This window comes from Microcaecilia unicolor, chromosome 10 (genome assembly GCF_901765095.1).
Source record: "Microcaecilia unicolor chromosome 10, aMicUni1.1, whole genome shotgun sequence".
Classification (NCBI taxonomy): Eukaryota; Metazoa; Chordata; class Amphibia; order Gymnophiona; family Siphonopidae; genus Microcaecilia; species Microcaecilia unicolor.
The window spans coordinates 30,320,696-30,347,156 of NC_044040.1; the positions used below are offsets into that span (position 1 = coordinate 30,320,696).

The 26,461-nt window shown below is 46.5% G+C and overlaps 1 protein-coding gene across 1 annotated transcript in view; it reads left to right on the top strand.

Moving 5' to 3' along the window:
* The first annotated feature begins 2,183 nt into the window (after positions 1–2,183).
* KMT2E (lysine methyltransferase 2E) overlaps positions 2,184–26,461 on the top strand; it is a 310,078-nt gene continuing 285,800 nt past the window's right edge. Inside the window, 1 exon segment of the mRNA XM_030216423.1 lies at positions 2,184–2,954. The gene's annotated coding sequence lies outside the window, so the exon portion shown is untranslated.

Consider the following 26,461-nt stretch of genomic DNA (forward strand, 5'->3'; position numbering starts at 1 on the left):
TGTCCTATTTGCAAAAAAGTATTTCAGCCCCTTAGTCTAACATGGATGAGGAAGTGCTTTTGTACAATAGAAATGTTTGTAAATCACTTATTTTGCACTATTGTAGACCATTATGTATTTTAAGGATTATTCCCTGTATGAGTATAGGCTATAAAAGGAGTGTGATCTCCCTGAGACTTTAAGTCCTATGATGGAACAAGACAAATAGCAGGTTTGCTCTGCTGAAACCCTAGCGAATAAAGCCAAAAATCTCTCCCCACAAGATTCTCCAGATAGGTGTTCAGACCACGCATTAAATTCTTCGCGTCCTACAATTGGGTAATGAGGATTGTTTGTATAAACACAATCTTACTGTGTCTTAAATCGTAAGAATTGGTACCACCAGCACTTCTAGCTGTTAAACCAACTTAGAAAGTTAAAGCTTGCGTGTTATAAGTGAAGTATGGGGACTATCCGACTGAACTACATTCCTCAAGCCCTTGCCAATCACCTCATCAGTCACACACTAACAGAACCAATAGCATGGGCCTGTTACTCCACCAAGGAAGGAAAAAAAAGCTTGACTAAAACAAAAACCACGAGCTTTGAATTTCACATGGGAAGTTTCAAAGCGAAGATCACAATGCAGGGCAACTAAAACAGTAGGCGCCACAATCGTAAACAGGTTCACCTAGTAGAGTCCAACTGTACGTAACAGTAAGAATAAATAGCTAAAAGGTTCTGTTGCTAAGATCTCACAAAGTCTTCGAGTTATTTCTTGCGGTTAAGATTTTCCAGCTCTCAAAACAGCAGCTGAATACTTCCTATTTATTCTGTTCGAGCACATACACAGAGTGGGAAAACCAAAGCATCAAGAAGGTAAGCCCTACTCAAGTCGTTTAAAGAACAGTCAACGTGATTCAAATAAGTTACTAGAGCTACGTGTGCCGATTTTTTTTTTTTAGCTATGAATACGATCAGTTTTGTTCAGTAATAGAAAGCTAACCTAGTCAACCCTCTCTCCAATCGCAGTTATAGACAGCCAGCACCCTTGGCACTCAGCCTATTTGGGTTTGTGCCAGCCCACACAAGAATGCAAGTCACATGACCTCCGGAGGATATACAACTCCCTTTCCTCTCTAGGGGTTGAGCTGCGCCATCTTCCTGTGACGCACTAAAAATAAAGTTAAACAAGCGTTATAAGTATCCTCCCTCACCTTTAAAATACATTACTACAAGTCATAAAAGAAAAAAAATTAAACGCTCTACCACTTGAGAAAGAGCTACCAAGATTTTAAAACTAAACCTTTTATGTTGTTTCACTGTTACATAATGGCGCCTGTTTTGTCTCTTCGCACCGACATACCCCTAAAAGCACCAGCCCTGTCCGCGTACTGCAGAATGATGTCATAAGCAGCCAATAAGAGTGCCCGCCAGAAATGACACGAGAGCCCTGATTGGCTACTCTACCCGTCGCCTAGATAGATTTTCAAGCAAGGGGGAGGAAGGAATAGGAGGATTGTCCGTGAGCAAGATGCAAGGGAAATACAAACGCCATTTCACGAAACAAGAGGCATGCTTAGAAATAGCAAAAAATAAAAACAGAATTAAAAGTTTCAGACCAAAAGAAAAATACGAACAGATTTTTTTTATAACTACACTTTACACATTTTAATCACGCATATCTAAATACAAAAAAAAAAAATACTTAGTACGAAAAACGCTTCCTCATCGTTCGTGAAATTCTTCATCTCTTTTCAAATCTAAACGAAGCTCTAGGCCAAAACTCTGCCAAAAATAAGTGCAACGTTTCAGAAGTATTTCCCTTCTTCTACCATCCGATTCTCGCCCCATGGAGACACTGTGTGCTGCCAGCCACCCAGCTTTTATCTTACGTCCAGAGTTTGCGCACTCTGTAGTAGACTGGTGGGCGGCTCAGGAAACCCCGCCCGCGTTATCCTCCCGCCCCTTGCTGGCTGGAAGACTGCATATCTGTTAAATTAAGCAAACAGTACTGGAAAAAGCTCTCTGAGTCTGAACTAATTTTGATTATAAAAAGGTTTATATAGTTTAACTGAAATGACTTCATACCCAATTTCTTGGAGTTACTTTTGCATTGACCCCCCCCCCCCCCCGTCCCATCCCAACACCTTGGAGTGTAGAAAATATAACTGACACGTAGCTAATCTCTTTCCTTAGTTGGCGTTGTATCTATTGGCATTGCTTTTAGCCGGTCGTCTATCCTCTCCTCTACAAAATGCATTCAAAAGCTGTCATAAAAACTCATGCTGCTGCTGTTGTTGCCAGTCTTTTGCTCATAGATGCATTTATCCAAACATAGAAACTTTCACAACCTTTTATGCGTGCACTTGCATTTCACTCGCTAGTTTGACGGGTTCTGAAACAACGATAGCATGCAAGGTGGGAAACCGAAAAAAAACAAACAAACCCCAGCAATGAAAACGAAAAGGCAGAGAGATAGATGTTTCGTTGAAATGGCTGTTAGCCCACAAGGAAGATGGCTGCTGAGGAATTTGACAGGAAAAGCCCCTCCCCCTGCGTGGTGGGCGCGGAGACCCCGTGTCGCAAACGGCGGCCATTTTCCAAGGGAAGAGAGAGAGAGAGGTTGTGACATCCAACGAGCGTAGGCTGAAGCACCGGAGGGGAGTGGGGTGGTTTGTACACACAGAAGCTCAAGTGAACGCTGGTGCTTCAGTATCTTTTTCTCTTCTTAGTTCAGCTTAACGTCTGGGTTTGCAAGAAGTGAGCTGCTAACGCCGCTAACTCGTAGTTACCGTCCTTCGGTTCATATCCAAGCTTTAGCGGAGAACGTCAGTTTGCTTTTTGTTGTTTTTTTTTCCCCCTTTCTATTGTTCCACAGTAGTAAAATCCGCAGTGGGGTGTTGCATTGTTTTGGTTCCCAGAAAACAAGGTGGGCTAGTGGAGTTTTGTTGTCTGGCTTCTGAACATTACAGGTAAGATTTTTTTTGCCTTTTTTTTTTTATTTTTGTTTAGGTGAAATGCATCTCTTACAGTTTTACAAGTTGCGTTTGCATGTTTGTGGAAGAGAAGAAGCGATGCTGTGTGTCCATGAAGCTGTTAGTGTCAGGAAACACTTTGTTGCCTATTTTTAAGCGTTGTGTCCGTACTGCGGAACGAGGCAATAAACGTTCATTAAATGCTGTGTTTACGGTGTGTTGGACTATGTCTTGTCATCGGGTCTGGTACGAATATGGCGGTTTATGGTGACTGAGGAACTGAGAGAAAATTGGCAGTTCTACGGATGTGAGAAACAAAAACACGTTATTCCCTTAAAAGCCTTCCACATCCTTAATAAAGCCCGACACCGTGGAAAAAAAGGACTTTCTAAAGTGTGCTGTGGTGGGTAGGCAGCCGATGCTGTGCGGACCTGGGGGAGGGGGGAGAGTCCTGCAGTGTTTTTGTTCGGTTCGGCTGCTGCTGTAATGTTTTCTGTCTTCAGGCCTCTCTGTTTCTCCTTTCCTGTGCTCGCCTGCTGGATATACGCCCAGGTGTTGTTTCTCCGTTCCTTACCGGAGGCGCTGGTGGTGGGGATTTATATAAAGATCCTGAGAGCCCGAAGCAGTCTTGTCTTTTTATTTTTTTCTTTGCCTTGTTTTCATCGTTTGCGCTCTGCAGCTGGCGTTATTTTTATTTGAACCTGCAGTCTTCGAAGGAGAGTTGGTGGAGCTGGAGAAGATCCTGTTGTTGCAGACCTGGGAATGGGGAGATGAGGGTGGAGGGGGAGGAGAGAGAGGGGGGTGGGGTGGGAACAAACGGTCTTCTATGTCTTTACGGAGCAGCAAAGAAGAGACTGTCTGGATCAGAAGAACGTACTGACCCTGCCCCGCAAAAAAACTCATGACTTATTTACCTGCACCTTAGTTAAAGGGGCTGTCTCGTTAGAAAGTCGCAGGCATATAAACTTTTTCTCCAGAAACTTGGCTGAAAACAGATTATTTGTTTATATCATTTGCAAGGAAGAGCATATAAAACGGGATTTTTAGACCCATATTATTGAAATGCGAAGTGCAAGTTGGGGGGGGGGGGGGGAATTGAGTGTGCATATACCCCGTTTTATTTTGTCTTTTTGTTCATGTTACATACACTCTGTCCTTACTTTTATTAAATAGTGAGATGAGAAAAAAAAGTGTTATTTCTCTCTTTTGTCCTTTAGAGCTTCTGAAAATGGCGGCTACAGGCTGATGTGGTAATCTAATCAGCTCGGGTCTTCCACACCCCATGCAATTCGTTTGCAGCATATTGCAAGCTTTTAATAGGCAAAGGGGCAAGACTGTATTCTCTACGCATATGCTAATTTTACAATTAGCATATATCAGATTTAACGGTTTAATGCTTAACGAAGAGAGGATCATGGTAAAGGAATGAGATATCTTTTTAGTTCATAAAAGCTTATTAAGTTTTCTCTTTTTTGAGTATGTGTGCTAATTTCTTCTCGTTTGTTACAATTTGGACAAATTACCTTTTCCAGCTTTTAAGCATATTATGTGCCACTGCTATGAAGGGGAATATAGTATGCACATAGGTGCCATGAAGTGGGCTATAGTAAAGGTGTCATGAGATTTTAAATTTCTAATAGTTTTTTATTTCTTTTTTTCCTAGAAAAGCGTTTGTGATCTGCACACAACCTAAAACCTGTTACTATAGTTTTTGTGATGGCATTCATAAAACTTGATGAATGCTGATACTTCATATAGTTGTCATTTATGATGAAATACAATACTAAAAAACTTTATTATATTTGTGTAAGTTATAGTATCTCAGTTACGTGTTTGGTGTACTATCTATTAAGAAGTTCCTGGATTGAGGTGTGCAGGTGTAAGACCTGGCACTGTTCACTTTTAGGGATTTCTTTTTCTTTTATTAATTTGCCCCATCTGTGTGTGTGTGTGTGTCTGTCTCTCTCTGAGATAGAAAAGTTCAGGAAAACTACATTTCCCTCAGGTATCACAGAGCTAGCACAGCTCTAGTTCTCTGAGTTAATGTTTCAGCAGGTGATGTCACATGCATGTTAGAGCTCCTCTCTCCTCCCCTCTCCCTCCCAGCTCTGGGGACCTTGGTGGGAATAGCCTGCAGAGTTGACTTTCTGATTTGTTATACAGTGAAGCTTCCCAGAATGCCTTTAGCGCTGAATTAGGCTTGTGATGCAAGGGGGAGAGGGGGGACCCTATTCTGAAGTGTCTTTTGGGGCCCCAAAAGCATTCTCTGCTTTTATAAGGTGCTTTCCCGCATGATGCTGGAAGAGTGGGATCCCCTGGATGGTGCCCTCATGGGTTCAAGGTTTTGGACAGGTTATGTCCTTTTGCGCCACAGGAGATGGATAGGTACTGGAAGTACCATGAATTGGATGCTCTCATCAAGTGGTTACCAAGAAGATTGCTGTGCTTGTGTAGGGGAGATGCATGAGAAGAAGATGGGCTTTTCCTCAGGTACTGCAAGCATATAGTCCGCCATTGGTATGTGGTGAGAAGCCTTGTTGGTTGCAGTAATTACCAGAACCCCTGGAGGTGACCCTTATGGAGTTGGGGCAGACTTTCTGGCTGGTATGCAAAAGATTATACATAACATTTCCTTTTGCTCAGTGGCCTCCACCGTGGTGGGCCAGAGTTGGCCCTGACTACACCATTGGGCTGCAAATGTTGGTTTAGGATTATTTTGGGATTTGATATACCATTTTTGCTAATATGTCAAAGCGGTGAACAATAATACCATTGCATAAAACAAATTAGGAACGAGAAGAAGCTCCAAGAAGCTTCTCAATCGCTGCTCTTTCAAGGAGGAGAAGCTGGTAAAGGACATGGAAGAGACCCATACGCTTAGACTTTCTGAATTGCGCCAGAAGGGCTTTTAGCACTCCCCTGTAGTTAAGGGCCACTCGAGGGTGGAGGTTGGTTCTCTGTAGACAATCGTCAGTCTGGCTTGGCACTGGGACCTAGCAGATCCTTCAAGCCAGGGTCCTTTTATGGCCCCAAAAGATCTGGTGGTGGTGGCCCGCCTAACTTGGCTGGAGGCTCTAGATATTCCCAATGAGGGCGCACCGGGCCCACTCGGCTTAGAAAAGGGGCAGATTGTCTCTCTTCAGTCACAACAGATCAGTAGGGATACACCCTAGAGTGGAATGTCTTGTACCAGGTGCCTTCATGGTTTTCGTTGCATTCAAACTTCAACATCTTTTAGATCTGGGGGTAGCGGAGCCTGTCGAGCCTGTCTTGTCTGCAGAGAGAGCGTGAGTGTTGGGGGGGGGGGGGGTTGCTGGTATGTTAGTCTTTGTTTCGTGATCTCAAAGAAAGGAGGTTCTTTTGGCCTTTCCTAAACCTCAAAGTAATAAATTCTTGCCTCGAGGTCCAGCATTTTTGAGTGGAAACGCTCTGCTTAGTAATATGCCTCCAGAAGGTCTAGGAAAGTTAAGAACTTGCCCAGGCAAATTGAGGCCATCTCCATATGGCATCAGGGGGACCACAAATGTTTTCTTTGCTTTGTTTGCTGGGGCATCTCCTTCAATTTTGGTGTTGAATGCCCCTTGCCTTTCTCCAAGGTAATGGTGGTAGCTCACCAGCGTCACCAGGACTTTGGGTTCATCCCTACCTGGATCATTGTCTGATCAGAGCCAGCTTGTTGGAAGATTCACTGTGGGCTGTTTCCTTGGCCATACTACTCTTGGGATGTCTAGATTGAGTAGAGAACTGGGTGGAGAGTCACCTGTCCCTCTCCTAGATCTTGAATTACCTGGGGGTTCAGTTTGATTTGACCCTGGGAGCAGTCTTTCTTATGAAAGAGTGCACTGACAATCTGCATGCTCACAAATTTTCATCTCCAGGTTACATTATCTCAATCTTTTAGATTTTATGGTGGTCACCCTAGAAGTGGCTTCTTGAGCTCAGGCTTGTATGTGTCCCCTTAAGGCTTCACTTATCTCTGTGGGCTTCAGTCTGTCAGGATTCGATTAACATATACCATTCCCTCCCATAGTGTGTTGCAGTCTGGACTGGTGGGGAGTCTGCTGGATCCGCCCAACCTGGGTGGTTGTGACTACTGGTATGATTGTCAGTTGGAGAGCTCACAGCTTGGGCAGAGTGGTGCATATGTGTTGGTCCCCTTTGAAGGCCTCTTGGTCTATCAGAGACCTGGGTGATGAGGTTGGCACTGGTGAAGTTCCTTCCCCTTATTTGGGGAAGAGTGTGACATCACAGAACCAATGTGGCAATTGTGGCTTATATCGATAAGTAGGGAGGCACCAGAAGTCAGGTGGTGGCTCTGAAAGCTGCAGCTCTTTGTTATTAGGCAGAAGTGAATCTGCTGGCTTTTGTCAGCAGTCCTCATAGCTGGCTAGGATGATGTCTAGGTGGAATTCCTCAGTTGCTGGATCTGGAGGAGTGGGAGCTGGGACTAGCAGCCTTTAATGTCTCCACCAGTCCAGGAGGAGATGAGTTTCCTATATCATGGATAGGTCAGGCACTGCACAGTATAGCATGGCATTCCTTTCTGATCCTTCTGGATGGCCCCAGATTGGCCATGTGGACTGTGGTACATAGATCTGGTTTGTCTGTTGGTGAATGCCCTGCTCCCCATCCCCAGGGGTGTCGGGTTACTCGGGTAGGGTCCATTAAAAATAGAGGCTCTGGATCTCTCTTGCCTTTTGTCCTCTAGAAACAGCAATTAGCAAGGAAGGGACTTCCAGCACCTGTGATGCCCACAAGCATTCCACTTCCCTGGCTTATTTCCATGTTTGGAAGGCTTTTCAGAGCTGGTGCTGTTAGTGTTCTTCTCCTCTGTTACTGCAGCAGGGTTCGATCAGGGGATGGTGGTACTTTCCCTCGCTGCTTATGGGGACTTCACGCAGTTTTTGAAGGGGGTTGATCACTTGTAACCCACCTGTCCATCTCTCCTTTCCTTCTTGGGATTTGAATTTAGTGATGAATCTTCTGTCGGGAACTCCCTTGAGTCCTGAGGTCTGCTTTGATTAAGGACCTCACTCTGAAGACTGTGTTCCTGATGGTGATTTCATTGGCCAGGAGGGTGGCCAAGCTTCAGGCTCTGTCTTGTTGGGACCCCTCTGAGGAGTCAGTGTCCATCTATACTGTTCCTTCCTTTCTTCCCAAGGTGATCTTCCCAGTCCATGTAAACCAGGAAGCATATCTGTCCTCTTTTGTGGATGGGGGTTCAGGCTTGACAGACAGGAGACTTCACAACCTGTATGTCCACAGAGTTCTGCTTCGGTATTTGCAGGAGATGAATGAGTTTTTGCTCTTGGGCCATCTTTTTGTTCTCTTTCATGGCCCTATGAAGTGGGAGGCAGCATCTAAGGTCTCCATTGCCTGTTGGATCAAGATGGCAATTGAGGCTGCAAATATTTGCAGGAACAAGAGTTCCTCCTGGACAGAGGGCACACTTGACTTATGCACAGGTTCCGTCTTGGGCGGAGGCCCGGGCTGTCTCCTTGGAGGATGTCTGCCAAGCAGCAATGTGTCCGTCACACTCTTCCTTTTGCAAATCATTGCAGATTGGATGTGTTGGGCAGAGCCGTCATTCAGGAGACCTTGTCTTCCCCTGCCCAATGAGTTGTTGGGTACATCCTAGTTGTTCACAATGGTACAGCCAAGATGTGAAGGCAGGTGGAATTTAGCCATACCTGTTAATTTCCTTTCCTTCTGTCTTGCTGTACCATCCTGAGACCCTCCTTTGGAAGACTGCGGTTGACTGGATTCAGGGGGATCTCTGTCTTTTTCTTCAGTAGTGTTTAAAGTGCAATGGAATTTGTCTATTAGCCATAGTGTTTGATGGGATGTGGGTGTACATTTTAGCAGGGCCGCTGACAGATACAGCTAGGCCTGGGACAGGACTTGATTTCTTCACATGTACCGCCTCCCCCGCACCTTTCTGTCCACTCCCTCGCTCTGTCCTCTCCTATGCTGCTCCTGTCCGTGCTGGGAGTTGGGACCCGGATGATTGCATTAACGTGATAATATTGCATTAATGCAATCATCCAGGTCCTGGACGGCACACAGCAGGAGAGGACAGATGAAGAAGCTTGCGGGACCAGGGAATTTTGCCCCGTCTCGGCGCCCCTGCGTTCTGGGCTCTTCCACTGCTTTGGCAGAGGCAAAGAGCACCAGCCCCCCTTGCACCAGTGATGTCGCTGGAAAAGAGCAGTTTCTTTACCTCTGTCCGCTGGTATGCAGAGATAACAATCGTTCAGGATGGTACAGCCAGAATAAAGGAAAGGAAATTAACAGGTATGACTAAATTTCACCATATCTCTTTCAGGTTCTGGAATTCATTGACAAAGGATATGGAAAAAGCATTTTAGCGTAGATGGGTTTAAAAAAGGTTTGGACAATTTCCTGGAGGAAGTCCATAAACCACTATTTATGGTAAACTTGGAGAAATCCACTGCTTATGCTTGGGGGTAAGTAGCATGGGATCTTGCCAGGTATCTGTGACCTCCTATTAGCGACTGTTAGAAACGGGATACTGAGCTTAATGGACCTTTTGGTGTGACATGGTATGGCAATAAGTTATGAACTATGGCAACATAATCTTGCTGGCTTTTGCCAACTTGTTTGAAGACTGCAGATATTATAGAATACTAGTAAAAAAAAAAAAAAAAGCCCGTTTCTCATTGAAATGAAACGGGCGCTAGCAAGGTAATGACCTTCTGCCATTAATGTTTTTAAGGGAAGTGTTAGGAGAAATGTATTCTGATGATAATCAATAATTTTCAGTGGTGTATTATCAGTACTATCATGCTGCAGAATGAGATGTATATTGTTTTATGTACTTGTATTCTTTTGTTTCTGTCTTTGAAGTTTATTTATAGGATTTTCTAAAAGGTATAGAGTATGCACATTTTCAAAAACTTGTATTCTGTATATAATTCTTGTTTACATTTCTAAGGTTTCTTTATAAACAATATTTTTAGTGTGTTCTGCCACCCAAGTCTGTAGTGCTGTCCGTCAGCTTGCAGTCTGTATCAATGGTTGATGTGACAACTGAAAGTGTAGATCAATGGCTCAGTCCAATTGTACCTTTGCCTTGCGCGTTTGGTGCCACCCTGCTTGCTATCTCTGTGTCTGTTGTTCTGAAACAAATGAAACGAACAATATGAAAGTTATCATGTAATGACAATTATGTATTAAAAAGGGAACCGTTATGCAGAGTATGTGTGAGAGAGACAGAAAGTGAGTATGTGTGAGACAGAGAGTGTGAATGTGTGAGAGAGAGAGAGTATGCCTCACAGAAATAATGAGTATTTGTGATAGAGACACAGATACTTTGGAGTAGAGTCTGTAATCCCAGTCAATCTCTCTGACTGAGTGTGTGTCAGAGAGTGGAAGACAGAGATACACAGAGGCATATTTTCAAAGCACTTAGCCTTACAAAGTTCCATAGGTTATTATGGAACTTTGTAAGGCTAAGTGCTTTGAAAATGAGCCCCCACAGTGTGTGTGTATATGAGTGAGAGACAGACCCAATGGGGGAGGAGGGGTGTCACAGAGAGAAAGACACAGTGATTAAAGATTCTTCTTCCCTTCTGTTCTCTCCACTTGCCGCCTCCTTTGATGTCTGTACCTTGGAGTTCATTTTCAGAGAGTGGAAGAGAGAGATACACGTGGAGGGGCATAATCGAAAGGCGACGGCCATCTATATGGCCGGCGCCGCAAAGAGCAGTCCCGAACCGTATTATCGAAAAAGATGGCCAGCCATCTTTCATTTCGATAATACGGTTGGGGCCAGCCAAATGTCAGAGATGGCTGGATTTGAGATGGCTGGCATCGGTTTTCGCCGATAATGGAAACCGATGCCGGCCATCTCAAACCCGGCCAAATCCAAGGCATTTGGTCGTGGTAGGGGCCAGCATTTGTAGTGCACTGTCCATACCTCGTAGTTCAACTTTCTTGAAAGTGAGAGTCCTGTCAGGCGATTTGTGTGCTTCCCGCCACTGTGGTCCTCTGTTCTCTGGTCGTGCCGTTACTATGCAGCCTTCTTTTCCCTCCGAGGGCGGGGCAGTGAGAGCGAGTGCGATTGCATGTGGTTGGTCCCTTCTCCTTCTGATGTCGCGTTACCATGCAGCCTTCCCTGCCCTCGGAGAGCGAGGCACTGACTGCGATTGCCTGTGGTTGGTTCTTCTCCTTCTGACGTCACGTTTCTTTCCATGGCAACTATACAGAGTTCCCTCAAGGGCAGGGCAGTGATCGGGAGTGCGATTACAAACCCCGCGAACACTACATGGCTTCACTGCCACGGAGTCAGCTTCAGAATGTTGGAGGTGCAAATTATTATATTAGATTGTGGCTAGGTTAGTCTTTGCAGATTCCAGGTTGGATATTGCCATTCGATATCTGAAAATGTTGCTTTGGTTGCTGGTTCTGACACTTGTACACCTATTTATCCAGATTTCTATTCTGCACAATCCTTTGTTCTTGGTGGATTACAAAATCGCATACAAAATCATTTAAAAGACATCTCCAAAACAATAAGACAAAATCTGCTAACCTGTAAGACTACGTGGTTTATCACCAGCTTAAATAATGGATTTTGTACAGCTGTTTGTTGTAACCAGGGACCTCTGAGTGCAGCCAAGGATAGAACAATCTCCTCCAGCCGCGAGCTACCGGTACAATCAAGAAATACAGTGGGGGAAATAAGTATTTGATCCCTTGCTGATTTTGTAAGTTTGCCCACTGACAAAGACATGAGCAGCCCATAATTGAAGGGTAGGTTATTGGTAACAGTGAGAGATAGCACATCACAAATTAAATCCGGAAAATCACATTGTGGAAAGTATATGAATTTATTTGCATTCTGCAGAGGGAAATAAGTATTTAATCCCTCTGGCAAACAAGACCTAATACTTGGTGGCAAAACCCTTGTTGGCAAGCACAGCGGTCAGACGTCTTCTGTAGTTGATGATGAGGTTTGCACACATGTCAGGAGGAATTTTGGTCCACTCCTCTTTGCAGATCATCTCTAAATCATTAAGAGTTCTGGGCTGTCGCTTGGCAACTCGCAGCTTCAGCTCCCTCCATAAGTTTTCAATGGGATTAAGGTCTGGTGACTGGCTAGGCCACTCCATGACCCTAATGTGCTTCTTCCTGAGCCACTCCTTTGTTGCCTTGGCTGTATGTTTTGGGTCATTGTCGTGCTGGAAGACCCAGCCACGACCCATTTTTAAGGCCCTGGCGGAGGGAAGGAGGTTGTCACTCAGAATTGTACGGTACATGGCCCCATCCATTCTCCCATTGATGCGGTGAAGTAGTCCTGTGCCCTTAGCAGAGAAACACCCCCAAAACATAACATTTCCACCTCCATGCTTGACAGTGGGGACGGTGTTCTTTGGGTCATAGGCAGCATTTCTCTTCCTCCAAACACGGCGAGTTGAGTTCATGCCAAAGAGCTCAATTTTTGTCTCATCTGACCACAGCACCTTCTCCCAATCACTCTCGGCATCATCCAGGTGTTCACTGGCAAACTTCAGACGGGCCGTCACATGTGCCTTCCGGAGCAGGGGGACCTTGCGGGCACTGCAGGATTGCAATCCGTTATGTCGTAATGTGTTACCAATGGTTTTCGTGGTGACAGTGGTCCCAGCTGCCTTGAGATCATTGACAAGTTCCCCCCTTGTAGTTGTAGGCTGATTTCTAACCTTCCTCATGATCAAGGATACCCCACGAGGTGAGATTTTGCGTGGAGCCCCAGATCTTTGTCGATTGACAGTCATTTTGTACTTCTTCCATTTTCTTACTATGGCACCAACAGTTGTCTCCTTCTCGCCCAGCGTCTTACTGATGGTTTTGTAGCCCATTCCAGCCTTGTGCAGGTGTATGATCTTGTCCCTGACATCCTTAGACAGCTCCTTGCTCTTGGCCATTTTGTAGAGGTTAGAGTCTGACTGATTCACTGAGTCTGTGGACAGGTGTCTTTCATACAGGTGACCATTGCCGACAGCTGTCTGTCATGCAGGTAACGAGTTGATTTGGAGCATCTACCTGGTCTGTAGGGGCCAGATCTCTTACTGGTTGGTGGGGGATCAAATACTTATTTCCCTCTGCAGAATGCAAATAAATTCATATACTTTCCACAATGTGATTTTCCGGATTTAATTTGTGATGTGCTATCTCTCACTGTTACCAATAACCTACCCTTCAATTATGGGCTGCTCATGTCTTTGTCAGTGGGCAAACTTACAAAATCAGCAAGGGATCAAATACTTATTTCCCCCACTGTAAATGTCCACCAGCAAATTCAATCTTAAGGACTTTATTCCATGCAGGTTTCTAGTAGACCTGATACACAGTTCCAACAGCAGCATTCACCTTCAATCGTAAGCACCTGTAAGCCACTTGGAAAGTGTGTGGCAAATAGTCCCCTTTAAGCAGTAGGCTATCAGCACATACCAGGATTCATTACAGGCTCACAGCTCCAGTCTGGGCTCTTTATCCAGTGCACAATCCACAGTAGTTCAATACCAAATAGAAGCAGTTCTTTCAGTTCATCATCACAGTTAAATCACAAAGCAGCAGTTTCTACCTTCTACTCTCTTTACTTTCAGGAGAGTTCAAAACTTTAGGGATTCCTCATACCCAAGAGATTTCACCCTGCATCAGCTTCATTGAGAATTACCAATATCTTTTTCCTGGATGATTTTTTTGTTGTTTATTCTTGGTCATTTACCTCCCTTAAACAGCCTCTTTCTTCCACTGTTAGTAACCCTGACCTCTTTCTGCTCCCCTCCCATTCTCCTTCTGCACAGGCAGGGGCAGTCTGGGCCTCAGAACCTCTTTAGTATCTACATTTTCCACAGTTAATAGTAGCATCTCCTAGCTGATCTCCCACAACAGCAATTCTTCCTCCTGGGTCTGCAGCACTGACAGCCACAGTAATTATAACATAGTAACATAGTAGATGATGGCAGATAAAGACCTGTATGGTCCATCCAGTCTATCTAAAAATATAAACTAATTGTGGCTGTCAGTGCTGCAAACCCAGGGGGAAGAATTGCTATTCCTTTCTAGGCCATCTACAGTAGCTCTTTTCTGATACTACCAAGATTGCAGCTACGGTGTGAGTAGCAGAAGGCCCCACATGACAATGTTTTTCCACTTGTGACTGATGGAGGGATGGCTCTAGAGACTTGCTGGGTTGTGTGGGTGAGTTAGTATAGGGGCTGGAAGGACACTAGGTGACGGTGGTTGGGGGAGAGACTGCAGTTATGCATTAAGTATATGATTTTTTAGGAGTAGGAAAACTACCTTAGTAAATAATCAGGACCTAAAGGAGCTGTGGTAGACCTCAGAAGAGATCTCCGCCTCCCCCTCCCCCAAACATTGCTCAACTTCAGTGGATGCAGTGGGATGAGGTGAGTTTCAGCCTCTGGCTCCCAAAGTCAAATGGAATTTGTAAAGGCCTGATGATGCTTTTGGGTCTGGTACATAAGTAATGCCATACTGGGAAAAGGTTTCCATCGAGCCCAGCATCCTGTCCACGACAGCGGCCAATCCAGGCCAAGGGCACCTGGCAAGCTTCCCAAACGTACAAACATTCTATACATGTTATTCCTGGAATTGTGGCTTTTTCCCAAGTCCATTTAGTAGCGGTTTATGGACTTGTCCTTTAGGAAACCGTCCAACCCCTTTTTAAACTCTGCTAAGCTAACCGCCTTCACCACTTTCTCCGGCAACGAATTCCAGAGTTTAATTATACGTTGGGTGAAGAAAAATTTTCTCCGATTTGTTTTAAATTTACTACACTGTAGTTTCATCGCATGCCCCCTAGTCCTAGTATTTTTGGAAAGCGTGAACATTTGGTAGTTTTGTGTCCCCTCAAATGAATTAGATCAACAGAAGTGAAGGAGATTAGCTTGTCGCCCAAGAAGTGAAGTTATTTCAGAGAACCTCTTTTGTACCTCCCTTTGTTCCTGCCCAGGGAATCTGTGCACAATACTTAAATTTCCGTTTGTTATTTGTACGCGTAACAGTATAACCAACGCAGTACACAAAAATTGACTTGCTCAAGGTCATAAGGACTATCAATGGGAGAATTTGGGATTTGAACCATGATTTTTCTGGTTCTGAGTCTGCTGCTCTGTCTATTAGGCTATGCCTTTGCTACTGTTTCGAAAACAGATATCAGGTTTTCATAGAATAAAGAGTGTTTAGCCAAGGCACTTGTTTGTGAACTGCTGTAAATATGCCTTGGGTGAGAGTATTCTTTTTATCAGAAGAAATCAATGTTCATTAAGTCACAGATACAATCATGCTATGAAAATTGGACTTTTTAAAAATATCACATTAACATTTTTAATATCAAATGAACAAAAACTAGTAGGATTGCATACTTCACATTGTATTTCAGATGTGCATTTGGTTTGTTAGTGTGCTGTAAAACAATTAGGGCCCCTTTTACTAAACTGCACTAGTGATTACCGGCACTAGCGATTACCGGCATGGCAAATGCTCTGTAGCCCATTCAGTATGAATGATCTGCATCACATTTGCCGCAAGGGAATCGCTAGTGTGGTTTAGTAAAAGAGACCTTTAGCGTATGTAGACATTTTAAAGAGGTTCATTAACCTTCAGATAACCTGCGTAAAATCGGTTTATCTATATTAAGTTCTAACGTGGAGGCTGTTATGCTTTTATGCATTTTTAGAAAACTGCCATATTGGGATTCTCTCGATTTTTACACAAGCTGTTGTCAAGGTAAATATATTTTGTTCTTTTATTCATTTTTCTAAACCCCCTGCAAAGATTTTTATTTTCTTAGCGTTGACGCCACTGTTCTAAACAAACTGGTGTTATCCCTTCTTGCCTGCAGGTGGAGGTAGTGAAAAGACTGAATTCTACTAGTGACATCACTGGTATATGCTTTTGTGCCCCCCTGTAAGAACATATGAATAGCCATACTTGGTCAGACCAATAGTCTATCTAGCCCAGTATCTTGTTTCCAACAGTGGCCAATCCAGGCCACAAGTAACTGGCAGAAACCTAAATTGTGGCAACATTCCATGCTACCAATCCCAGGGCAAGCAGTAGCTTCCCCATGTCTGTCTTAATAGCCAACTAAGGACTTTTCCTCCAGGAACTTGTCCAAACCATTTTTAAACCCATGTACACTAACTGCTGTTATTACATCCTCCGGCAAAGAGTTCCATAGCTTAACCATTTGTTGAGTGAAAAAGTATTTCTCCTATTTGTTTTAAGTATTTCCATGTAACTTCCTTGAGTGTCACCTAGTCTTGTACTTTTGAAATGAGTGAAAAAACGATTCACTTCTACTTGTTCTACGCCACTCAGGATTTTGTAGACCTCAATCATATCTTCCCTCAGCTGTCTCTCTTTTTTTCCAAAGCTGAAGAGCCCTAACTTCTTTAACCTTTCCTCATTTGAGAAGAGTTCCATATTGGTTCCATTTTGGTTGCTGTTCTTTGAACCTTTTCCTATTCTGCTGTCTTTTGTGAGATACCTTGAGTATTGTGTTCAGTTCTGGTTGCTGTAAGGTCACACCATGGAATGATACAGAGGCATTATAGTATTTTTGGTCTTATTTATCATCCCTTGCCTAATAGTTCCTAGCATCCTGTTTGCTTTTTTGACTGCTGCCGTTGCACACTGAGCAGAAGATTTCAGAGTATTATCTAGAATGACACTTGGATCTTTTTCTTGGGTGCTGACCCCCAAGGTGGATCCTAACATCAGGTAACTGATTAGGATTACTCTTTCCAATGTGCATCACTTGCATTTGTCCACATTAAATTTCATCTGCCGTTCCAGATCATCATTTATAAATATGTTGAATAGCGCCGGTCCCAGTACTGATCCCTGCAGCACTCTTCACCCTCCTCCATTGAGAAAAATGACTGTTTAACCCACACTAGAACATTACCTCCTATCCCATGACTCTTTAATTTCCTCAGGAGTGTCTTATGAGGAACTTTGTCAAAACCTTTCTGAAAATCTAGGTACACTACATCAACTGGCTCACCTGTTTCCACGTTTATTTACCTCTTCAAAGAAATGAAGTAGATTGGTGAGGCAAGATTTCTCTCAGCTGAGCCCATTCTGACTCTGTCCCATTAAACCATGTTTGTGTTCTGTAATTTTATTTTTTGTAATAGTTTCCACTATTTTACCCAGCGATGATGTCAGGCTTACCGGTCTGTAATTTCCTGGGATCACTCCCGGAGCCTTTTTTAAAAATTGGTGTTACATTCGCCACCCTCCAGTCTTCAGGTACTAAGGACTATTTTAATGACAGGTTACATATTACTAAAAGCAGATCAGCAATTTCATTCTTGAGTTCCTTGAGTACCCTTGGATGTATGCTATCCGGTCCAGGTGATTTAGTACTCTTTTAATTTGTCAGTTTGGTGTTATACGTCTTCCAGGTTCACTGAGATTTCTTTCAGTTGCTCCGCATCATCACCCTTGAAAACCATTTCCGGTACAGGTACGTCTTTTAAACTGCTGGTAGGAAGGGATAACAACCCATTTGTGCAGAACAGTTTCACTGACTAAAGAAAAGAAAATTATCAGGTAAGGCATAATTTTCTCCTAGCATTCCATTGGGTTGGACAAAAACATTTTTTTTTCTCTCTTGGTAGGGGAAGGATAGTGCCCTATTGTTGCCTCAAGTGTACTTGTAGACTGATGTGTTAGGTAACAAATCAGGCAGCTCCTTATGCCACCCTATTACAGTCTGATCAGCTGGTTTAAGGCCTCATGGCAGAAGCTGAAAAGAAATGGGAAGAGGGGTTTGGAGCTCCCATCACTGTTAGAAGCAGAAGAATGGGAACTGGAGTGATGGTCATTGACTTCAGTGACATGCTGAAAACTCAGAACTAATGGGAGCTGCCCACAGTAGAGGCAGTTAGTAGCAATGGGAAGCACTTAGACCCCACTAGGCACAGCCAAAGTTAGCATTGTCATCCAGAGAAGCAGCGGTTAGGACTGAAATATTGGGCATTCTTTATCGTCCCACTAGAATAGTCCAGACCATTGGATTCCCCCCCCCCCCACCACCACCACCACCAGCAGATAAGAGGTAGAGATACTGAATGGTTCCAGTGTCAGCATTATAAGGTGTAGGCTGAAGCTCTTCAGTGTTTCACAACTTCAGCAGATGGCGAGGCTAGGCGGATGTAGTAGGACATAGGTGAGGTGGATCTGGCTCAACTCTCACCAGCCTCAATCATCCTGTCCCCAGTTGCTTCAAGTTGCATCTCCTTTTTATTAATGCCTCTGGAGAAAGTCTGTCTTAAGTTTCATTATGTGGTGTCCTTTACTGTTCATGCACGCAAAAATAGCGTGATAGTTTGTATGATGTATAACTCAAACTCACTGATAGCCACCCAATCCTAAATTAAAAAAAAAAAGAAAGAGAGAGAGAAAAAAAAAAGCAACTGGTGACTTGCTCGACAGACAACACCTGGACATGGTGAGGGGATGGAGGAATATGTATTACTTCCTTGTCATCAGCAGCAGATGAATCCATTACGAATGGGTTGTGTCCACCTACCAGCAGGGGGAGATAGAGAACACTGAAAACCATAGTGCCTCTAGGATGGCTAGCTCCATCTGCCTCTCAGTATTTCTGTATCTCCCAGCAGGGTAGGACGCAGCTTGTTCAGCTCCTTGAAAATTTCTGCCTGGGGAGGCTTCTGTGCTTGGCCAGTTGAGCTGGGATGTTGTGGCTGGGGGTGCCCACTTTAAAGGCACATAGGTTCGCCCTTTCCCTGCCTTACCCATTGTGGATGCAGATACATAGGTTCGCCCTGTCCCTGCCTTTCCCACCCTCTACTGCCTCTGGAGTACCTCTGTAGCTGTTTGCCTCCAACTTTCCTCACAGCGTAAAAAAAAAAACCAAAGTGCGCTTTTTATGCACTGCTATTCTGAGGCTTTTATTTATTTATTTATTTTTTGTTACATTTGTACCCCGCGCTTTCCCACTCATGGCAGGCTCAATGCGGCAGGCAATGGAGGGTTAAGTGACTTGCCCAGAGTCACAAGGAGCTGCCTGTGCCGGGAATCAAACTCAATTCCTCAGTTCCCCAGGACCAAAGTCCACCACCCGTGACTGGAGCTCGGTGGACTTTGTCCTTTTGAGGTAAGAGCGGTACTCAGCTCCTTCAGGGAGGGCCCGCGGACGGCGTTCTGATCGGGGTGATTTTGGCGCGAAGCCGCCATTTTGTATTTTATTCCGCCATTTTTCAGTGATGGCTGCTGAGGGAGTTAAGCACTGTTCCTGTTGTGGCAAGCGCAGATCAGCAGCGGGGCTCTGTAAAACGTGCTGTATAGATGGTAGAGCCAGTACGAGCATGGCGAGCGATGAGTCTTCCCGCTCAATGGAGCTGGCAGCGGGTGCCATCTTGGAAGCGCTGCATGGCTTGACCCCCACGGTTGCGGAGGAGTCTGTGAGCAGAGGGGAGCCTCGGGCCGAGGCTACCAGAAGAGCTCCGTTCCCCGCAGCTCCTAATTCAGAGACGGGAGGTCAGGCTGAGTTTTTCTCCCCTGAGTTTGTGCTTATTTTACATAAAGCCGTCATGCTGAAAAGAGCTCTGCCTGGTCTCCCTCCGACTGATGATGGCCTGGGGCAGATGTCAGAAGTGGATGCCCCTGAGCGTTGGATGCACGCTAAACATACATGGGTAAATTCCCCGTCGGAGAGTGGCGCACCTCCCTTTTCCCTCCCGTGGTCTGGCTGTGGGGACTCTGAGGGATCTGGCAGGCCTTCGTGATCTGAAGAGCCAGAGGAAGATGCCGGTTTGCCACTGGATCTGGATGAACCCACTGTGGTTCGGATTTTCCACCGCGATGAGCTGCCAGCGCTTATCTCTGATGCCTTACAGGCCCTCTCTATTGATGATCCTGTTCAAGGCGAGGCCTCCTCTGGTAATCCGAGGATGGCGAGTACTAAGAAGCCTGCTCGAGCCTTTCCTTTGCATGACTCCATCCAAGAGCTTATTTCTGCTCAATGGGCTAACCCAGAGGGGCCCTTGAAAGTGGCCAGGGCGATGGGGCATCTTTACCCTCTGAGTGAGGAGCACTTGGCCCGTTTTGGGATTCCTAAAGTGGATGCTTTAGTCACGGCTGTGACGAAAAAGACCACCCTCCCAGTAGAGGGAGGGGTCGCCCTGAAGGACATTCAGGACCAGCGCCTGGAATCAGTGCTAAAACGGTTCTTTGAGATTTCGGGCCTAGCCTTAAGGGTGTCTGTTTGCAGTTGTTATGCTGCTCGAGCCTGCCTTTCTTGGTTACAACAGACAGTGGAACAGCCCGTGGATAGTGCGGAGTCCCTCGCTGAGGTTGCACCGCGCATGGAGTCGGCCTTGTCATTTTTAGCTGATGCCCTTTATGATCTGGTCAGAGCTTTGGCTAAACAGATGTCTGTGGCGGTGTCCGCCTGCTACCTTCTATGGTTATGGCATTGGACGGCTGACATGGCCTCTAAGCAAAGGCTAGTGAAGTTGCCCTTTCGGGGACTTTTGTTATTTGGAGAGGATTGTTAAAGACCTGGGGAATGCTAAACCCCAGCGGTTACCTGAGGATAGGCCGCGGCCTTCTTCCAAGGGTCAGGTGGTTTCCTCCTCCTCTAGACCTCGCTTCCGTGAAGCTAGAAGGTATCGCCCGGGGCGCTCTGCTGGGTTTACTCAACGTGCCCGTTTTCAGCAGAGGAACTCCTTTCGCTCGGACAAGCAATCCGCAGTGGCACGTGCTAGGTCTGGAGTTCAAGTGCGACCCTCTCAATGATGGTGCGCCGGTCCACTCCGCCTTTACAGCTGTAGGAGGACGCCTTTCCCTCTTTCTCGAGTAGTGGACCAAGATTACCTCGGATCAATGAGTCCTGGACCTGATCAGAGAAGGTTACCGATTGGAATTCAATGCCCCGGTGAAAGACGTGTTTTTGGAGTCCCGATGCGGTACTGCCGTCAAATAGGCGGCGGTAGAGGAGACCCTACAAGTCTTGTTGCACCTTGGGGCGGTGATCCCTGAGCCTCCCGCCGAACACGGCTGCGGTCGTTATTCCATTTACTTTGTGGTGCCGCGAAAAGGCAGGTCTTTTCGGCCCATTCTCAACTTGAAGGAAGTCAACAAGTCTCTGAAAGTGCGGCATTTTCACATGTAAACCCTGCGCTCCGTTATTGCGGCGGTACAGCCAGGAGAGTTCCTTACGTCTCTGGACCTAAAAGAAGTTTACTTGCACATACCTATTTGGCCCCCACACCAACGGTTCCTCCGATTTGCGGTGTTGGGAAGACATTTCCAGTTTCGGGCCTTGCCTTTTGGCCTCGCCACAGCTCCCTGAACCTTTTCAAAGTTAATGGTGGTAGTAGCTGCCTTTCTCAGGCGAGAGGGTATCTGGGTTCACCCGTACCTAGACGACTGGCTCATCAGAGCAGACTCGGCAAAAGAGAGTCATCTTGTCACAGCCAGAGTGGTCTCAGTACTGCAATCTCTGGGCTGGGTCGTCAATATAACCAAAAGTCACCTGACCCCCTCTCAATCTCTAGAATATTTGGGGATCTGGTTCGACACGGCCTCGGGGTTTGTTTATCTACCTGACCAGTGGCGGTGCAAGCTTCAGAATCAGGTCCGTCTGCTCCTGAGGATGCCTCGCCCGCGAGCGTGGGACATTGTCCAGCTGTTGGGGGGTCGATGACGGCCACCTTAGAAGTGGCGCCATGGGCGAGAGCGCATATGAGACCTCTGCAGATTGCCCTGCTTCAACGATGGTCTCCGATGTCCCAGGATTATCAACGCAGACTCATGTGGCTCCCTGCGGCCCGACTCAGTATGGAGTGGTGACTCTCAGACAGCATGCTGTGGCGAGGAATGCCGCTAGTGCTTCCCGATTTGTGCCTGGTGGTAATGGATGCCAGCCTAAAGGGCTGGGGAGCACATTGCTAGGGAAGCTATGCCCAGGGTCTGTGGACACCCGAGGAAACGGGGTGGTCCATCAATCGCTTAGAACTGAGAGCAATATTTCAGGCACTGCTGGCCTTTCACAAAACCCTGGAGGGACTGGCTGTCAGAGTTCTGTCGGACAACACGACAGCAGTGGCCTACATAAATCGACAAGGCGGCACTCAGTGCAGAGAGCACTGGCCACGGAGGCCGCTCTAATTTGCCACTGGGCCGAGCTACATCTGCAGCTTCTGTCAGTAGCTCACATAGCAGGTCAGAGCAATGTGCAAGCCGATTTTCTAAGCAGGCATCAAATCGACCCAGCGGAGTGGGAACTGGCAGACGAAGATCTGTGCCAAATGGGGAAAGCCCGTAATGGATCTTATGGCGTCAAGCACAAATGCCAAAGTCCCGTCCTTTTTCAGCAGATGGAGAGATCCTCGCTCGGCGGGGTTGGATGCCTTGGCTCAACCCTGGCCTCCGGGCCTCCTGTATGTGTTTCCTCCTTGGCCTTTAATAGGGCGGTGGCTCCTGCGAATTCGACTACATCAAGGAGTGGTGATCCTCGTTGCCCCGGATTGGCCCAGGTGGCCGTGGTATGCAGATTACGGATGGAGGCTCCCCTTCCTTTGCCTCTGGTTCCGAACCTGTTGACGCAGGGCCCGGTGACCATGCAGGATCCATGCTGCTTTGGTCTTATGGCATGGCTATTGAGAGGGCGCAATTGAGAGACAAGGGCTATTCTAACAAGGTCATCACTCTCTTGCAGGCCCGCAAGCATTCCACTTCCGTTGCCTATGCTCGGATCTGGCGCCAGTTTGAGGCTTGGTGTGCTTCTAAAGCGATCGCACCCATGCTGGCTTCTGTCTCGCCGATACTTGACTTTCTGCAGGATGGTTTACAAAAAGGCTTGGCCTATAATTCCCTGCGTGTTCAAGTGGCAGCATTGTCATGCTTTCGGGGGAAGGTCGCTGGCCTCTCCCTGGCTTCACATCCGGACATTGCATGGTTTCTGAGAGGGGTGCTTCGGCTCCAGCCTCCCGTGCGGGCCCCTTGCCCGGCCTGGAACCGGGGGCTAGTATTAAAGGCTCTTCAGTGTTCACCCTTCGAGCCACTGAAGCGAGCTTCGGAGAAGGATGTGACTCTAAAGATGATCTTTTTGGTGGTCATTGCATCGGCGAGACGGGTATCTCAGCTCCAGGCGCCGTCCTGTCGAGACCCTGTTCTGCAATTCTCAGAGTCCGGAGTAACGGTACGTACTGTGCCTTCCTTCATGCCTACGGTGGTTTCAGCGTTTCACCTAAACCAGCCTGTCTATTTGCCCTCCTTTACTAGGGAGGAGTTTCCAGAATCCTTTGGGCAGTTGCACCTCCTGGATGTGCGCCGGGCTCTGTTGCAGTATCTGCAGATGTCAGATGCTTTCAGGACCTCTGATCACCTTTTTGTATTGTTGTCAGGTCCTCGCAGAGGGTATCCAGAGTCTAAAGCCGCTATAGCCCGTTGGCTTAAGGAAGCCATTTTTTCTGCATATCTGCTGTCTGGCCGGCCTCCACCTGACGTCTTTAAGGCTCATTCCACAAGAGCGATTTCCTCCTCTTGGGCTGAAACTGGAGCGCTCTCTCTTCAAGAGATATGTAGTGCAGCAACTTGGGCTTCTAAGCTTTCTTTTGCCTGACATAACAGGCTGGATGTGGCTACCAGGAGGGACGCGCTTTTTGGAGCACAAGTGCTGGCGCGTGGTGTGGCTTTTTCCCGCCCTATCTAGGGATTTCTTTGATACATCCCATTCGTAATGGATTCATCTGCTGCTGATGACAAGGAAGGGAAAATTAGGTTCTTACCTTGGTAATTTTCTTTCCTTTAGTCATAGCAGATAAATCCATGATCCCTCCCTGATTGACTCTGTTTTGTGTTCAGTTTTTCCTGCAGACATGTTCCCTCATTGGGAGAAGTTGGAAAACAGTCTTCAGGATTTCTATTCTTCTACAGGAGGTTGAGTTCGTCCCTCCTTTGTGTTATTGCTCCTGTTCTGGGGCGTTCGTTCGCTGTGAGGAAAGTTCATGTTATGCTACTTTGCGGTTTAACACTGCTTTGGAAGTTTCAAAATACTGAGAGGCAGATGGAGCTAGCCGTCCTAGAGGCACTATGGTTTTCAGTGTTCTCTATCTCCCCCTGCTGGTAGATGGACACAACCCATTCGTAATGGAGTCATCTGCTGTGACTAAAGGAAAGAAAATTACCAAGGTAAGAACCTAATTTTCCCGTATGCATCAGGTCCTACAATTGATGTAATGCCTTTTTGTGGTGCAACCAAAGCAAGTTACTTGTTATGTATGGGTACTTCCTCTGTCCCTAGTGGGCTCACTAAGTTTTGAGACAAAGAGAATTGGGGAATCGCATTTGCCAATGTGGTCTGCCACCTCAGGCCTTGCGGTGAAGAACACTGCCCTAGCCAGTCCCCAGCATCCTCAACCACTTGTCTCCCTAGATGCTCCCATCTAGATAGCCAGCTTTTATAGGTACCTCTTCTTCCCCTCCCCCCATCTCTCTGTTTATCTCTGCTGCAAGTACTATATTTGCAGATTGGAGACTGAACTGTGGGAATAATGTGTGTGTGAGAGCTAGTTTTAATGGGGATCATATCCTTAGTACCCTCTTTATGCTGCCTTTCCCTCTTTGAGCACAGCTTAGCTAAGCATTTATATGCTGGTAGCACCAGAGCTGGGCGGAATCTGCTGAGGTAGCAAAGAAAAGTAGCAGCTCCTTGGGGATCTTTATCTTGGAAATACAATAGTATTTTTGTACTGGGAGGTTTCAGCTGGGTTTTTGGTTCTCCCGGATGTAATAGTGCTCTTGAAGTTGCTGGCTGCTTTTTGACCTTGCATAAATGTTGTATTCATCTGCTTTCATTTTATATTTGCTTCATTTCTCCAACATTTCTCCAACAGCTCCAGATTCTTCTAATTTTCAAGATATTTTATAAAATTAACATTTTTTTTCTGTTTTCATAATACGCTTTCCTTGAGTTGTGCAGAAATAGGCTTTCTGTGTGCCAGCAGCATGGTGCTTGGTTCTCAACAAGCTTAACCCACACAATGCAAGACTCGACGGTGATATCAGCAAGCTCTTCACTGCACGGATCAAACTCATTGAGTGCAGCCAGAAAGCCTGTTTCCCTCCAACCGGCAGATGGAAGTAGAGAAAAAGCTTGGCTTTTCCAGTAAACTCACCAGTATAATTTGCTGGTGCACTGGGAAAATTCCAGTGTGTTTCTCTACTTCCAACAGATGGTAGGTCATTCAGGCTGGTGCTCCTGGTCCTCGGTCTAGCTCCCTGCTCTGCTGACTAAGCGAGGTCTAGCCTAACAGCCGCTCTTGGCAGGGGCATAGCCATGGGTGGGCCTGGGCCCGCCCAGCAGCGGGTGCATCTTAACAGCGCTGGTGGAAGTTCGGAACAGGCTGGGCTTCCCTGTCCTAAGTCATTTTTTTTTTCCAGTGGACCCTCTGTAGCATCTGTTCTTTGTTCCTTCCCTCACGTCACCCATCCCACGGCTCTTCTTGCTTCAGCGGGTCCCCGACAGCGGCAGTGTGATTCCTATACGATGTCTGCCGCTAAACCAGAAGCCTGTCCTCTGTTGCAGCTTCCTGTTTCTCTTCCTGGGCAGGACGCAACAGAGGGGAGGCTTCTGGGTTAGCAGCAGGCAGCTTATAGGAATCATGGCCATGGCCAGGGACCCACTGAGGCGCTGAAGCAAGGAGAGCCATGGGATGGGTGATGTGAGGGAAGGAACGAAGAACAGATCCTGTGCGGGGGGGGGGGGGGGGAAGGAGAGATGTTGAACCTGGGGCACAAGGGAGAGAGGGAGATGAGAAAGGGAAGGAGAGATGCTGCATATGGGGGGGAAGGAGGGAGAGAGAGACTGCATTGAGAGGGGGTGGAGGAGAGGGAGAAATGTTGGGCATGATGGTGGGGAGGAAGGGTGAGGTGTTGGACCCAGTGGACAAGGGTGGGGAGGAGGAGATAAGCAAGAGAGGGAGAATTGTTGGATATTGGGTGGAGGGGAGGAAGAGAGAGATGCCGCATAGGGGCGGAGGGGGTGAGAAAGGGAGGGAACGATACTGCATGAAGAGGGGGCAGAGGGACAGATATTAGGCATGCTAGTGGAGGAGAGGAAGGGAGAGATGTTGGACCCAGGTCACAAAGGAGGAAGAGACAGAGATATTGGACAGTGGGAGAGAGGGAGGGAGAGATATACATGAGGTAGAGAGGGGAGAAAGTGGGAGATGTTGCTTCCAGGAGCAGAAGGGAGTGATGGAGAGATGCTGGACAAATGGGAGTGAGGGGGGAGAGGGCAGAAGGGTGGAGGGAGTAAGAGGCTGGGAATGGTGGAACCATGTGGGAGAAGCAAAGGCGAGGAAGGGGGGTGGCAATGAAATGAATGAGAGGATAGTGTTTATAGAGGGTAGAAATATGGGAATGGAGGGCTGAGGAAGGAGTGAGATGGGGAATGGGACAGCTAGTAGATGAGAGAACATGGAGATTTG